Here is a 17,774-nt window from a genome sequence, read left to right as displayed (position 1 = left end):
GGAAGGATAAATGATATCTCTATCTATCTCTCTCCATTCTTCTCAATCGATTTTCTCTTTGGAATAAAATTGAAAAGAGATCAATTATAGATACAATTATTTTATCTGGAAATATTGATGCTCTAAAAAATGTTTCAATATGCGATTAGAAATAACTATCTAAATAAACTATAACAATGGAAGCATCCTATCATTGACAAAAATTGAAAGTTTCAACTTTGACAAATAATCTGTCGCACGTATCGTTTCACAGCGGGAATCATTGCGAATGATAGCTACTTAGTTGAGTCTCTCTCTCTCTCTCTCTCTCTCTCTCTCTCTCTCTCTCGTATGATCATCCCTGTCCAAATCCATTTAGTACGTAACTGCGTTTCAGGAAGTTCAGTATAATAGACACGAGTCACGTCTCTAAGCGTGTGTTTATCCTGAAGCACTTAGAATCAATGCTTCTATAGAGGGGATGGAACAATAAATTTTCATTGGTCCACTCCTTCTTCCTCCGCTGACAAAATTTATTCATCTTGTTAAAGAGCTATCATTACCATAAAATTCTCAAATAGCTTCAGATCGAACAACAACAACAACAACAACAACAACACAACAATAAAAAAAGAAAAGAGGCAATCTAAACATAAAACTTACGATATACAATCATCAGGCTATAATTTCATAAACACAATACCAGCTCGCCTAACAGTATTCTAGGAACGATCAAAAATCGATCTCCAATTCTTTTTCAGTTGCTCTAGTTCGAGGTACCTCTTCCATCTGTCGAACGTGAACGAGAGAAGAGAGTCACAGCTGTCGGTTAGAACGTGGCAGAAACGTGGCACGAGCCAAGCATGGATTTCGTTCGAGGACGTACAATATCGTCGGTCAGACTCACACGATTTCCCCCTTTTCGCGAAACCTATGTGTTCCATCCATTTTAACAATAATCGAGAGAAAGAGAGAAAGAGAAGGGAAGAGAAGAGAGGAGAAGAGAAGAGAAGAGAATGTACGAGTTTGCGGGGGTGGTTTAAAATGAAAAGGTAATGACTTGTGACCGGAGATCATTTCGAGTGGTCGCGTATCGTCCGGACAATGGTCATTGTTGAGCCAACACGTAGGAAGGGGGATGAAATCGGGGGGTTGAACGTGGGTTTGATTTATTATTCCATGCTTTTAGCCAGCAACGGAGCGAACAAACGTTTCAACGATGAGAGAAAAACACTTTTATTAGATATACTGAAGATAACTCGATATATTAAAAATTTCTCTATGTCTCTCTTTCTCTCTCTACCTCTGTCTCTTTCTCTTTCTCTTTCTCTCTTGGATTATATTGAGATCAAGGATTGGGATAATGAGCGAAGACGAGAACGCGTTAGACAGAGGCGCGAATCTTAATTCCACGGCAGCCGGAGGAACGAGTTTAAGTCGCGAGATTCTCGCCCGAGCGAATCCGTGACTGGATTGACTAAGAAGGAGGAGGAGGAGGAGAAGGAGGAGGAGGAGAAAGATGAAGGAGACTCTCTATAAACTTCCATGAAGAATCAGAGCTGATCGAAGAAGAAGAAGAAGAAGAAGAAGAAGAAGAAAAAGATAAGGGAGGAAGAGAGAGAAAGGAAATATATAGAAATGAGAACCACTGATGTCTCGACTAGAAAGAGATAGAAAGAGACAAAAGGACCTCCCGATAGCAAGTTCGAACTGGCTGTCTGTCGTCGGACTGTCAGCGAAGTCTGCCGTTTTCTGCGTCTCCTCCTCTGCAAAGTAGAAAGAAGAAGAAGAAGAAGAAGAAGAAAAGATGAGACGAGTTGAGAGAGAGAGAGAGAGAGAGAGAGAAGGAAAAAAAGAGAGAGAGAGAGAGAAAGAGGCGCCATCTTAGTCTGCATTCCATTGTTTTAGATGATTCATACGCGGGCCGGGCCCCGGAGGGCCTCCTAATTTATTAGTTTGAATATCGAGCGCAGCCAGCGGGAGGAGGACCAGGACGAGAAGTAAGAGGATGAGGATGAGAAGAAGAAGGAGAAGAGGAAGAAGAAGATGAAGAAGAAGAAGAAGAAGAGAGAAAGAGAGGAGTCCACTAGCTGGGTGGCCGGGGACCGTCTCTTGTTTATACTCTTGCCCCCCGCTCCTTGTGGCCCTCCTCCTCATCTCCTTTTCCTCCTCCTTCTCTTTTCTTTCTTCTTCTCCTCCGTTTCTCGCTTTACCGCCCTTGGCCGTCTTCTTTTCGTCCAAACTTCTTCAACGTCTCTGGCAGATGATGAGACGTTTACGTTTCAGTCATTTCTACGTGTCGACACGGGTGAACTTAAAACGTCTCGCTCTAATCATTCATTTTCTATTGATTATTTTACAATTTACACGATTTACTCCTGAATATCGTCAATAAATATCCTAACATTATCCAATTAGTCTATCTTCCTGTTAAACCAGTAAGACAGGATGCGAACAATTTCACGAGGTAGTAGAAGAAGAAAAAGAAGAAGAAGAAGAAGAAAAAAAAGAACATTTCTAATCTCTTCTTCCCCACAGCAATTTGCGTTTTAGAAAGGCCAATCACGTAGACCAGGTGTCTCACGGAACCCATCTCTCTCTCTCTCTCTCTCTCTCTAACTTCGAATGACCAGAAGTCGTTCTTAGAATTTCAGCAAGTTCGCCAAGAGAATCGAGAAGAATACGTAAAAGCTCGATTCGATCTTGAAAAATCGAATAAAGTTTCCGACGGTATAACGAGCAACGAAGAAAAGAAGTAGAAGAATAAAAAGAAGAAGAAGAAGAAGAGGAGGAGGAGGAGAAGAGGGAGAAAGAATGAAAAGAAGAAGACTAACGTTCAGCTTTATTTTACGATAAAGAAGACACCAAGGGAATTCATAAATTTCGTAAAGAAAGTCATCGGTGAAGCGGTCGAGCCACCTGATACTACTTACTACTCACCAAGCTACTCATTTCGAGCTGGAAAAGACAAGGGCGACGATATAACGCTGTTAACAACGTCCGAACGAGCTTACTTCTGCTACTCGGCTGATACACGCGATCGCGTGTATTATTAATGCACTTACAAGTAGGTATCATAATTGCGTCGGAAGATAGGAACGCGAACGTACTTACATATGTATGTGTGTGTTTGTTGCGCGTGCACGTGTGTGTGTGGTTGTTGTATAGAATCAAGTAAGAGCCGCGTAACTTCGTCGAATCGCGTAACGCGTCCGTTTTGCCAGCAATTAAACGCGTTATCGTATCTTATCTCGTTACCGCAATTAAGGACAATGGATGTAATTGCGTTTACCTCCAACTTAACGCCGTCCTATCTCTTTCTCTCAACCGAGTTCTAGTTTCTGAGACGAATATAGTCATACTTACAACTCTTGAAATCAGATTACCACCACCGTGAGATCTTCTATGGATGTCGATAAAATTCATTTAATTGTCTTAACCATTCGAAAGATTGAGATATTTCTATGTTAAATAATTCAAATGTTAATTGACGTCTAACAATCTTAAACGTTTAGAACATTTATCATACTTTATTACTGAGATCGTAATCGTGAATTATTATGGGAATAAAAGGTATATACTGAATTCGTAACGAAATTATGAAAGAAGTTTAATCGTTTGTTTGTGAAGTAAAAAAAGAAAAGAAAAAAAGAGAGAGAGAGAGAGAGAAGAGAAGAAAAAAAAGCATAAAAAACGTCGAGAGCCAAACTTTCGTGTGAAACAATTTAGCTTCTTAACCACGTAGAGAGAGAGATAGAGATCTTCAGGAAAGGATTTTCTCAAGAGGAAAAGAAACCGAATGAAAGAAGGAGAGAAGGAGAGAGGAAACAAGAATGGAGCGTAATACAAGTATTCGTCTCGAGTACGAGTTCGAGGTCACCGAGGTCATCGGCAAAGCGGAGATGAATGAAAACTAGATCGTGCTCGCGAGAGAAGTTATAGTGACGGACGAGGAGGCCTTTCTTGAATGGGGCCTCGCGTAGAATGGGACCGGTACTGAAGAAGAAACGAAAAAAAAAAAAAAGAAAAGAAAAGAAAAGAAAAGAAAGCAAGGCCCCAACGCGTTTAGTTTTTTAACCGCTTCTAATCACGAATTTTGGATCGCAGAACAATACTCGAATATCGATAATTCTAATCGATTTAACTGAAACATCTCTCGTCGATCTCTCTTTTAATTTATTGTGATATTAAATACCGATGGATCGTCTTTCTGATAATTAAATGAAAATTAGTAAAAGATAAGAAGATGATTTAATCGTTTTCTTTGCTTTTAGTTCATTCCTCTTGAAACGATCGATCTATCACAAAACAGAGATGAAAGTGGATGGAAGCAGGATCGATTCGAACGTCAATCGATATACCTGATCGATCTAATGCGTCTCGTGGAATTTGATGGAATAAGCCGCAGCAAAGAAACGAGCAAAGAGAAGGAGATAGATAGATAACGAGACAGCGAGAGAGAGAGAGAGAGAGAGAGAGAGAGAGAGAGAGGAGAAACCAGCAAAGTCTCAGACTCCTGGAGTGTGGGAATCTTCGAGACTTTCTTCTCGTTCTTCTTTCGGTTCTTTAAACGTCGTGTGCACTGAATCCAAAATAAACGCAGTCACCTCGTGGTTACATGCTTCTCGCGGGACAAACCGAAGAAAGAGAGTCCTGTAGTAAATTCTCAAAAGAGATGCGAGGAGAGACGATGGAACGACAACGATCGCTTTTTATCGTTCGATAAAAGATGGCCAACAAGAGATGCGATGATTTCGAGAAGTTTGAAAAATCGGAAAGATAAAAAGAGAAAAGAAAATGATTAGGAATAGGAAGGGGAGAAAAAATGATAAAGATAGACAGAGAAAGAGAAAGAAAAAGATAGAACAGAGAGAGAGAGAGAGAAGATAAGAGCACTCTTCGTTAGGAGGCAAGCCGACTACCGAGAGATTCGCCAAAGAGCGATGCACTCGAGACTTGCATCCCCTAACTTCGCAGGAAAAAAACATGGCCGACGAGGCAGAACCTCACAGGCCCTGGCACCGAATTAATTATCGACTCTCCGCCCCCGTGTTACGTTCTGTCGTCTTCGTTAACCACTCGTACTCGTACTCGTCTTCTCGGTACGGCCATTCTTAAAAGAAATGCCGGATTTCTAAAATGATTTATTCGAGACGACGACGATCCTTCTCAAGCGACAAAACTCCTCCAGCACCTTTTCCTTTTCGCCTTCGTCGTCTTCACCTTCATCTCTCGATCTTAATTTACATCGTTTATCTCTCTCTCATTTACATCTCCTCGTTTTTAAGTAGCAATTAGGTCGATCGTCTCCGTTGACCCAAGTAGATTCAATAAAACGAAGGAAATGAAATAATGAAATACCCTAAGACGTGCTTCACCCGCGGATGTTTATAAAATATTTGTTCGCTAATCTTTACGCTATTTTACCTTTCTTATTATTTATCTCGTTTTGATTATCGAGACCACTAATTGGACCATGTACAATCGGATCATGTAAATCCAACAAAATAATAAATTATTCGAGCCTTTAAAAGTCTAGCAATAAAGAGAAACTAATCAATTACCAATTATTCTCCCTCGCTTATCTTTATCACTCTCATCTCCAATTACAATTTCGAAGATAAAAAATTTCCACGATCGAAGGGCACAAACGAAGGAAGCAAACAACCAAGTAACCAACTAACCAGGCACCTTCTCTCTCCCTTTCTCTCTTTCTCTTTGAGGATGCTCACGATCGTTCCCGATCCTTAATTTCCGTAGTGTGTTCGCAACAAGATCATGGAAACAACAACAGTAACAACAGTAGCAACATCGTGCCTTTCGATATCGGATTACAAGCGGTCCTCCTTTGGTAAAGGGTTACGTCTTTGCGCTTAATTCCCTGGGCCGTGCGACGTACGTAGGTATACTCTCTCGTCGTTTATGGTCATTCGCCGAGGAGGTATTGCCAATTAGTCAAGAGAACCGGCCATCCTCTCTCTCTCTCTCTCTCTCTCTTTCTCTTTCTCTCTCTCATGCTGGCACCGCAAACGTTATCGGTCTTGGCAATCGGCTCACGTAGCTAGCAGAATATCGTTCGCTACCGTTGGTTGGTCGAACAAAATCCGAAAACGGCCTGCTCGTTGAGTACCGTCCACCATCCAACGATGGACGAACCTCACTCCTCTCCTCTCCTCTCCTCTTCCTCTTTTAACAGGCCGCGTGTATTTCCTCTCTCTCTCCTTCTATCTATCTATCTATCTATCTGTCTATCTATCTATCTATCTATCTATCTATCTATCTATCTATCTATCTATGTATATATCTTTCCATCTCTGTCTCTCTTTCGAGCTCGATCATTCCTTCTCCATCCATCTCGTGCAATCAAGCGGCGTAGGCCGGTCGGTTTGTTCTAATCAGTGCTGACCGCGAGCGAGCTAACTCAATCAGCTAACGAAGCTAGTTTTGCGCCGTTAAACTGACCAATCCCTACGTGAAACGTACCTCGGGCAACCCTAACCAATGCAAACACTTACCTACCTCCCGGCATATATTTCCAGCCACGTGCTGAAGCTTCCGCGTGATATCTGTACAACGATCACGTGGCTTCCATCATCAAAGAAGAAAGAATACCAAGAGAATATCAGAAAGAAGGACAGACGACGATCACGATCTGTAATTTTAATAGAACCGACCAAAAACTTTCATATTTTTCTAATGACAAAAAATCCATTTGATTTTCTCAAATCGTTATACAAAAATCCTCATCAAGTCGATTTATCAAAAATTCGTGATCGATCGAGAAAAAACTCTACTCATTATTTAATACTCCAAGTATCGAAAAGGATAGTTAAACAAAAAAAATGACACTTCCGATTCAAAAGTATGATAAATCGTATAGAACGAAGAAGAAAAAAAAAAAGAACGAAAAGACCGATATTTCTACGTAACGTTAGATCGGTCGGCGATTTGCATGCGTGGCAAACGAGCGGGCCCCGCATATCGTCCTGCATAAATCCAAATTTGAGTACTCGGGGACGGGTCCTGCGAGAACGGAGGCGGTGTTCTTTCATGTTGGATCATACTTCTGTTTGTCCCCCACGCGGGATCCTTTCGCGGGTTCTTTTTCGGACCACCTCGTTCCCGTTCTCTCTCTTTCTCTCTTTCGACGAAGGTGAAAGAGGAAGAACAGTGAATGAAAAAAAAAATATAAGAAAAAAAATAAAAAAAAAAAGAAATGAAAAAGAAGCAAAGAAGCCGGCATTGTCCTACCGGATCCTTGCAGAGATCCTAGCCGGCGGATGTGCGGCCTCGCACAAACGTAAAATCGCGTTCTTCGTTGCTTTCCTTTTTCTCTTTAGCTTCTCTCTTTCTCTCCATCGACTACCCTCGATCCTTCATGAATAGTCATGAAACGCGGTCCTCGCGAAAGTCGAAACTATATGAACGCGAGGTAGACCTCACACGAAGACTCGCGATTCGCTCCTATCGATCTTTAGACGATCATCGTTCCGATATTCAAAGATATCTATCTTTATCTTTATTCGTTAAATTCTGTGAAAAAGAAAAGAGAGAAATATGTAACAATTGTTTTTCAAAATTTTAATATTTCTTCGAAGAAAATAATGAGATTGATGAGAGGATCACGATTCGTTCGTTCGATTTTTTTGAACTATATAAATATATGTGTGAAAAATGTATAAAAAAATTTTCTATTGGAGGGGTGTAAGGAGAGCGTGCTCTACCGCAAGTTACCTTACTTATATCTACAAAAAATTACTATATCAGTATACTGTAAAAAAAAATAAATCGATGGTAATTAATTGTAGCACGGATTAGAAATAAGAAACAAACTTTATAGCTAAAATGAATCTCTTAATTGTATCAAAAAATAAGAAGAAAAAAAATCGTAGGAAAGAGATCGATCGCGATCTCGATCGATCGACACTCCTTGCGGACCACCCAACGACGAGATGGGCGTACGAGAAGAAGCGTACGAGGCGGGACTTGCATGATTTCCTCACAAAAATCGCCTCTCACCGGTCGAAGCAAGTCAGTTCACACAAGAAAACGCAACGTCCTCGCAAACGCCGATTCCCTGGGCTTCTTCTTCCTTTTTGAAAAGGATCGACAGGTTTCATCAATCAAGCCTTACCCTTACTTTTTAACGCAAGTGTAACTTTACGCGAATATTATACATTTTAATCGTTCGATCGGCAAAAAAAAGAAAAAAAAAAGAAAGAGAGAGAAATATTCGGCAAGTAATTTATCTAATTACGAAAACGATCTTATAAATCAATTTAATCAACAAACTCGATCTCGTCATCGATGATCCAATAAAATCAATATCGTTTAAACTCAGCTGATGTTCGTACGAATACAAATATTTCCTATTATTATATTAATTTTGAATCGTACGCGATAATAGAATATCGAATTTTCCTCGTTTTCTCAGCTCGATCATTTCGAAAAGTTCTTAACGCGTTTAGAGATCAAATACGAATAAACAAATACGAAAAGAAGTTAGGTGGGTCGAAGGAAGAAACGTCAAAAGACATACATACATACATCAAGCCCGTGTCTTTTATTCGTCCAAGTAAAAGCGTAGACCATAATGCAATCGGTCCCATGCCCATCACGAAGCATCGAGGTCCGGTGCCTCGTACCGGACGATGCGGTATGCGTAGGAGAGACGTGATCCTTTGATCCTAAGCCGCTCAACGACGTGCGCGCGTACGAGTCTGCCCGGACCAGTATTAAACACGGCCGTTTACGAGTTTACGCGCCACGCGGCTCGAATTCGGCCGAGAACAGACGAAACAAAACGAGAGTCACCTCGGCCTTAGCCCGGTGAAAGGTCGTCTATGGAAAACAGAACGTTTCTTTTTTTCTTCCATTTTTTGTCGTGTCTCGTTCATTTCGAACACAATGAGAATACGATACGAACCGGTACACATATATTATCACTAAGGTGAATGTCGAAAATGTAGAATGTTTCAAATTCTCTCATGGCGAATGAGTTTATTACTTTATTATTACGAGTTTGTTACGTTGTTATTATTATTATTATTATTATTGGTATTATTATATATCCTAACGTTACTAAGAAAATATATGTTTCTTTTATCAATGGTTAATAACCGTTGGCTAATATCTCGGATTAGATTGGACTTAGATTCCAATTAGAGTAAACCTTTCTCTTCGTGTTCCTAAAACGACCTAACAATGAGAAATATCTGTCTATAAGGGAAACTAAGATCTATACACGGAAAAAGTAACACGTTTGCGATTAGTTAATATCGGAAATGGGCGTTTGGGAAGTGAGTAGAAAGAGATAGATAGATAGAATAGATAAAATAAGAAATCTCTAAGGATAGGAGGAACGAAGGGACGAAAGCAATCAAGATGTATTTCCATCGTAGAAGAGTCTTGGGCTCCTGTTGGCGTGACGGCTAAGAGATTACTTACTTGACCTAATACCTCTTGGCTGGTTGCATCGGTGGGCTCTCGCTCGGTTACACAAGCCCTGCTAATCTATTCTACCCATCGATCCTTCCACCACCACCTGAGACACACGCCTAGAGGATCCTTTCAACGAAGGACAAGGATGAACATCTCCCTCGTCGCGTACTTACAACCCGACTCGTGTCCTCCGTCGGCCCGACGCGTCTTTCGAGATAAAGAAACGTGACTCCTCGTGTCAGACTCGATCTTTAACGGATCCTTCCACTTGAAATTCTAACTTTCAGCAACTTCCAAATGATAGATCGTCCTTTAAACTAGAGATAAGAATATCTCTATACCGATCTAAATAACATCGTCTCTCTTTCTCTCTCATTTTTACTCTCTCTTTCTCTTTCTCTCTATCCAGCCTCTTCGAGCTCATAATAATTATTGATCAAAGATTCAGTTATCTTAAAACAAATACAAGTTGTACACTCGAAACATTTATCGTATTTTATCAAGAGAGTTAGAAGATTTCTATAATCGTCCAGGCAACATCTAATCTCCACTTTCTGCTTTGGCAAACGCGTCGAGCCAGCCGTGTGACATAGATCATCGTATCTCTTAGTGAAATCGGACCGACGACGACGTAGGTACGTTTACGTTCGAGAGTGAGAGAGAAAACTAAGACACGCATATAACGTTCGTTGAATGCAAGCGAGACGAAAGGTGAACTCGAAAGAAGAAAAAGAGCAAGAAAAGGAACAAGAATAAGAAGAACAAGAACAAGAGAGATGGAAGAAGAGTAGAGGACTATGTCGTTGCTAGTGAAGCTCGTGAGGAACTTGCAAAGGGTGCTGTTAGTGTGTGCGAAATAGACAGAAAGAGGAGGAGAGAGAGAGAGAGAGAGAGAGAGAGAGAGAGAGATGGAGGACAGTTCAGTGTTATCAGATCGAGGGCGGCTTCCGAGGCATGCTCAAAGTGCTAGGCTAACCGACCGACACGACTCTCGACGTTCCAGCGAGTTGCCCAGGTCGGTCTCTGCGAGAACAGCCGATTCTAGCCCGCCTCATTACCGTAATTAGCCCCGGAACCTCGATGCTGATCTCACTGTAGTATCTCTACAGGCAAACGACTCCCGTTGGCCACTAAAACTGCATCCTGAAAGAGACAGAATCGCGCTAATCCAGAAAAACACTTGCCCACCTAGCGGAGAAACTTTATTTATAGCTTTCAGACGATCTCTCTCTCTTTCTCTTTCTCAAAACACATCTTTTCGTTATAACTAATATTCAAATAAATGTATCGTCCAATTTTACATTCGTCGCAATGATCTAAACTAACGTTTTTGAAAACGGAACGAGATTATAGATGGTACTTTGATCGATTAATTTCATAAATATCGAGAAGCCTAGCTATTGCGAACGTTCTCAAGTTAGCATGATGTCGAGGTCGCCATGCCGATCTCCGAATAGACTTAAACGAACGGTCGTTTCTATTTCCGAGCTGGAGCGGATGAGAAGAGAGACGAGTGGAAGATGTTGTGCTAGAGATGAACGTTACATCACGAGGATGTTCTAACGAAAGAGAAAAAGAGAAACAGTGAGAGAGAGAGAGAGAGAGAGACGAGGAATAGAATAGATATACATGCATACGTAAGAACACGAGCAGATCGGCAGATGCAAATAACAACGATGACGATTAGCGTCCGGTGACCCAACGACCCCTTACTCGGTGGTCCAATTTGCGGCTGCTTTGTCCAATTATTCGCCATTAACCACTAGCAATGCTGCTCGCTGGCGCAAGACTCCTACGCTGTGTTTCCCTCCGCCCTCTTACTGAAAGCTTACCAAAGCACCCTTTAGTATTTCTCTCTCTCTCTCTCTCTCGTTCTCTCTCGTTCTCTCTCGTTCTCTAAAAAGTCGAAACCGTCAGATTCTACTTTCGATAGAGGTAGAGTCGAGATTACGAACGACAGGGCAAACGCGTAATACCGGTCGTTTCGACGTGACCCCTTTGCTTAACCGGCACTCTCGGAGGAAACGTGGCCGGCCATACGACGGCGATTTGCATGCGAAAATAAGCACTTCAAGAGCTCGAGTAGAGGTAATCGCGATCGATCCTTTTGAAAAGTTTTCTCCTATTTTTTTCTAATACGGCTTTATACCTGAATTTATTTTCTCCGGTCTCGCTCGAAACATTAAAAAAAAGAAAAAAGAAAAGAAAAGGAAAAAAAAAAAGAATGATTATCACAAGTGATCCGTTTACGTTATTCCGACCAAATTTTATCCGGAATAAAATGAACAAGTTAAGTAAGAAATATAATTATAATTAACAGATTCTTCAGTCAGCTCGACGATATGATAATTAAAAGTATCTTTAAAAAGTCTATCTAAAAATAATCCACTACACAAACAATCGATTAGAAATTGAATAAAACATTGAAATGTCCCGATGTTGAACATTTAAAAAGAACTCAAAAAAAAAAATGTAATCCCTCCAATCCCATCACAAATTTCATACTCTTACAGTAACAAGTAAAAGGAAAAATAAATAGAGAAGGAAGGAAGGAAGAAAGAAAGAAAGGAAGGAAGGAAGAAAGGAAGGAAGGAAGGAAGGAAGAAAAAGAAATAAGAAGAAAATAGGAGGAGGTGGATGTTGCAGAGATCCACGCTTGGCCGGATAACGTCGGAGGTAAGAATTCCGAGAATTCCGGTCAATTTTAACGGCGCAGGCGCCAGGACTCCGTGAGTCTTGAATGAGCGACTGGATATGGTCATGGAGGCCCACTGAGCTAACAAGGTGGGCCCGCCTCGCGTAATGACAGGTTTCGCACGGGGTCCCGCACTTATTGCCTTTTATTTATTTTTAATCTTTCGCCAGCAAAGAGAAACGAAGAGACGAAGACGAACGAAATGGATAGACTCTCTCTCTGACGGACGGACAGCTCGTAGTGTATCGCAGGAGGCAAGGGAACAACATCCGGGCCCAAGGGCCCATCACCAATACCACTACCATCGCCATACTCATCACCAACACCACCTGAGTCAACTTTGAGAGACGTGTGCGCGCGCACAGCTTCGCGATTCATTAGTTTTATTGGTTTAGTCGACGACCCGTCGATTAAGGACCCATCTTCGCGATTCCTTCGGATTTATGAGCCTCTCTTTTGTCAGCCTGACTTCTACCATTCGACACTTTCTTCTATCTTTCTTTTTTTTCTCCTTCTTCTTCTTCTTCTTCTTCTTCTTTCGTATTTCTCACATTTGAATTTTTATTAATTCTTCTTAGTTGATAAAACACGAAAAATCTTTTTTCTTCTGCTGCCACTGCATCACGTCACCTTCATTTTCTTCTTCTTCTTCTTCTACTTCTTCTTCTTTTTCTTCTTCTTCATCATCACCATCATCATCTTCATTTTCTGATGGCTCTTTTTTATTCTTCTTTTTCTTCTTCTCCTTCTCCTTCTTCTTCTTCTTCTTCTTATTATTATTAGACGGCGTCGTCCCGTCGGGTAATTTAAGCTTTCAATTTACGAACTCTCTTCGTTCTACGCTAATTGTTCCTTTTTTTTGAGAAAGAGAAAGATAGAGAGAGAGAGAGAGATTTTAAATCTCTTGCGGTAGGTCAACCTCGCTTATTACAGTTATCAACGATCAATGAAATTATTTCCACGTAATGTTCGAGAAGAGAAAAGAATATTGAAATAATTTTTGTAACGGGCGAAAAAGAGAGAAAAGAGGTTACAAAGAAATTATAAATAATTGACAAAATTATTCCGATATAATATTCGAAAAGATGAGAAAAAAGAGGCTATATTCGCGTGAGTTGAAAAAGAATAATGATCAAATTGAAAGATGTCCTCGAATCGATCGATAGTCCTCACGTTTAACGATTTCGTCGACTTCGAACGAACGCGTTCTTTAACGACATCACCGAGCTGAGGAACCACGAGCAAACGTATAATCAACACATTTTTATGTTCCATGGAGGAGGTGGAGGAGGATGAGGAGGAGGAGGAGGAGGAGGAGGAGGAAAAGAAGAAGAAGAAGAAGAAGAAAAAGGAGGAAGAGGAGGAGGACGATGACGACGACGACGACGACGACGACGACGAAGGAACTCCGAATGGTCCAACGTCCACACGGCTGCTGCTGATGCTGCCGTTTTTTTTTCTCGCGAGAAGCCAGTGAGAAAGTAAGAGAGAAAGAGAAAGACATAGAAAGAGAGAGACAGAGATAGCAAGCAAAATTACTCGACCACCTTGGGCGCCAGCACGGCCGTCGCACGCGGAGGGCAGCTCCTCTCGCAATTTGCCAATCCAGGCCCAGCCCAAACCGTGGATCCCTCATTTGCATTTTACGATTTTTCGAAGTGAAATTAACGCGGCGCCTACCTCGTGCGTGCCTCTTCCCATTCATCCTTTTTCATTTTCTTTATCTTATTTTATTCTCCCTTTCATTCTCTCTTTTCTTTTTTTTATCTTATTCCATCTCAGTGTTTATCTCTGTCTTTCGAGAGAGAGAGAGAGAGAGAGAGAGAGAGATCTGTCTGTCTGTGTCTATCTCTCTCTCTTTCTCTCTCTTCCGGTTTCGTCCTTTTAACACGACGACTCAAACTACACACGAGAGAAAAAGAAACAATTGTTAGTTTTGTTAGAAACAAATGTTTGTATATGTTCACGTTTTGAAGAAATTTTGTATATTTGATTATTGTATGTGATAATATTTTTGAGCTTGTATAACAATGTGATTCATGATGGAATTAATTATTCTCTCAATGGATTAATTTTTTTTTTTTTAGGTCTAACGCAGGATATTGCTCCATTAGTATTTGCCTTAATGATTACATTCTCATTAAAGAAATGAATAAATATGTGTATGTATAATGTTTTAGAATTCAAATCGACAAGTATCGTGAGAAGAATAAGTTCAAGACAATAACACAAATGTTACCCTCAAACAACGCTTACGTAACCTTGAAAAAATGATCTGAAAGAGACAAAACTTATTTACTAGTCCTTGCGTAAATATAAAAAATGTGATAAAACATATCGATTGTTTTAAATGCATAAAAAATGCAATCAATACGTAGGACACAATGAAACCGAAAAAATAAAAAATTTCTACAACTATGGAGACTTGTGTATACACATTGATGATTACTATATTTGAATGAAAACTATATTAATTAATAAATTATATTTAATGAATCCTCTTTCATTTTTTCTAATATAGTTTGTACATTCCAAATATGCACAAAGTACATCTCGAACCAACTAAATAAATATTATCGTATGTCTAATAATTCTAAATTTAAATGAAAAACTTATTAATTATGGAGCTGTGGATGATTGGCCAATTTTGTCAATTTAACCATAAACTTAAAATAACTATTCTTTAGAATGATATTAAAATTAATATATTCATGCAAGTAGACTCTGTAAACGTATAAGAACAAAACATGCATTAAAAATTAACATGCAAAGAAATAATAAATGAAATTACTTATACACTTTGCGATATTTAAATATTCTTCGTTCATAGATTACTCTAACGATCTGATTTACTTTGAAAAGCATAATTAATTGTACTAAATAATTATAAATAAAATAATTCGACAAAATGATTATTTCAATATTAAAGATTCGCTGGAAAGAATATAAATGAATACGAAATTAAAAACGCTAATAAATAATACGTGAGAACGCAAATATATAAACAGTCGCTTAAACGCTTTAATACAAAAAAAAAAAAAAGAAAATAGAGTAGGTCTGTAGTAGAAAATATAACGCGTATCAATGAAATTTTGTTTTTTTCACATACTACTTATGAAGTTCTCTGATGGCTCCAAAACACTCGCCCTGTAGGTCATCCTGTAGGTCAAAGAAATGAGATATCCAACGAACGTTGAAATTGTTGTAAGATAAACCTATCTTGTGATGCTGCACTGATTCTAATACGCGATAAGTATTTACTAATTACGAGACGACACTGAATTTAATTCGCGAAACTCTACTATTACATACAAATACACTCTATAAAAAGAAAAAACAAAACTTTGTACGAAGAAGACACTGACTCTAAAACTGACTGCATTGCACGCAGCCCATACAAGTACACATTTCTTAAAAATTAATTTATATCGCGTGTCGCGAAAAAATTGTAATCTAACATACGTACAAACACTGCATCTACTTCGCGATCGTTTCCTTTTTATTTTAATATTCGATGCAACGTTCGATTCATCCTTCGCTTCGCGAAAGAGTTGCAAAGATGATCTGTAAATAACAAAAACGATATTGTTTTAGTATCATTGTTATAATAAAAAATTGAAAAAATTATTGGTGAAATTTTTAAAACAATGATTTGCTTACTTCAAGTCTTTGTTGATCCTTACACGATGAGCATCCTACCCCAGAATAATGAAGATTCTTCTTTTATAAAGCTGAACAAAAAATTTATTAATGTTATACAAATATAAAAAATACTCATAAAATTATTTAAGTAACATTTGAATAATTAATTTTCTTACCAGAATCCTTGTTATTCCTTGTTTATTCACGATGAACATTCCATTCCAGAATGATAAAGATATTTCTTTTATTTAAGCAGAAAAAAATTATTAATATCATTGATATAAAAATTTCTTTATATTATTAAGATAATTTTTGAAAAAAGAATTATTTTACCAGAGGCCATGTTTTTTGAGGTTATACGCAATGAGCTTTCTACTCCGACAAGATGCTGCACACCAATAGAAACATTAGGAAGACCCAGCATATTAGTATATGAAGTATTTTAAGCTGCAAAATGAATAGCCTTGTTACTATCGAATAAGGTTATATTTATATATATATATATATATATATATATATATATATATATATATATAAGTATATGTATGGTAGATATGACTAATGTTCGTGTGTGTAAATAGACGTATATATGTATATTATTATGGCTTATGAACGTATGCATGTGTATATGTGTAAATATATGTATATATGTATATTACTATGGTTTATGAGTATTGCATGTATATATGTGTAAATATATGTATATATGTATATTACTATGGCTTATGAGTGTGCATGTGTATATGTGTAAATATGTGTAAATTTATGCATATATGTATATATATATATGCGTGTGTATGTGTATAGGTTATGTGAAGATAGAACACAACAAGAAATATGATCGTCGGTCGATAAAGATATATAAAGAAGAAATTAGTACGCAAAATATTATTAAAGGACGAATGACGAAAATAAAAGACGAAAATTCAAGGATAATAGCTCCTCGGAGAGACTCAATTACGTAATTTTCAATTTTCGCATATATCTCTTAAAAACTCCGATAACATTACATGATAACACTCACACGTAGAAATACAATTTTTCGCAATCGATTGATACGTAAAAAAATATTGTACGATTGATAAAAATATATTAATTACCTGTAATTAGGAGGACGACACACCTTCCCTTCCACTTGTTAGTACACACAGATCCAACATGGTGGCGTGGAACCGGCAACTCTGTCGGGGTGAGCCTTCGCGCATGCGCGTCACTTCTTATATGGCCGCTGAAAATTCGTGATTTTTCGATCTATTATCGTAAAAAATCGAAACATCAAAAATCCGACATAGAGATATGAAAACTATCGGAACGTATAGATTTTTACTAGAAATTAAGAAAATTAATGTCTCTGGTAGCCTATTTGTCGAAATAAGGCCCAAAACAAGAGTTAAATCTGAATGCTCCTAAAACGAGGCATCGTATTTTCAATCACGTATATCTATCAAACGCGATAATGAAACGTTTTGCAAACGATAACACTAAGACATCGAGAGCTCAGCAATCGATTTTTGTATTGGGAATAGACGCATATAAAAAATAAATATGATAATTACCTGCAATTATGCGGACGCCATACGACGCGTGCTTCCTTGATTGAGGAACGTACCGAAAAGAATTCCGTTAATTAAAACAGCCAATGAGAGCTCACGATTTCAGCGTTGTTGACCTCTTGACCAATAGCGTTCTTCCAAACATTTCAATTAATTTCGATTTATTGTTCTTTATTATAAAAACTTTGTAGATACGATATTAAAGTATAGAAATAATATAAATAAATAACCTATAATATTACTATAAAAAATTAAATATGTGAATTATTATTTTTAGAATAAAAAAAATCTTGAAAGAAATCGTTCGTTCGATATATCATTATCGAAAATAATCTGTACTACTCGTTTAATTATCAAGACCCCTAAAACTTTAGCCCGCGAATTCGATTGTGTTTAAATCGATTATTACGATCCTGTCGTAACACTTATCTGAAAAATAAAATATAATTACGTTGATATTACTG

The 17,774-nt window shown here is 38.5% G+C and overlaps 1 long non-coding RNA gene across 1 annotated transcript; it reads right to left on the bottom strand.

Annotated features, from left to right (window-relative positions):
* Positions 1–15,083: 15,083 nt before the first annotated feature.
* Positions 15,084–16,909, bottom strand: LOC127068490 (uncharacterized). The gene is made up of 5 exons (XR_007782948.1): positions 16,858–16,909; positions 16,091–16,204; positions 15,934–15,998; positions 15,776–15,846; positions 15,084–15,679 (listed from the first exon to the last, which is right to left on the bottom strand). It is a non-coding gene; the product is annotated as an uncharacterized LOC127068490 (long non-coding RNA).
* Between the last annotated feature and the right edge of the window lie 865 nt (positions 16,910–17,774).

This window comes from Vespula vulgaris, chromosome 13 (assembly GCF_905475345.1).
Source record: "Vespula vulgaris chromosome 13, iyVesVulg1.1, whole genome shotgun sequence".
Lineage (NCBI taxonomy): Eukaryota > Metazoa > Arthropoda > Insecta > Hymenoptera > Vespidae > Vespula > Vespula vulgaris.
This window is presented reverse-complemented; position numbering and strand designations above follow the sequence as displayed.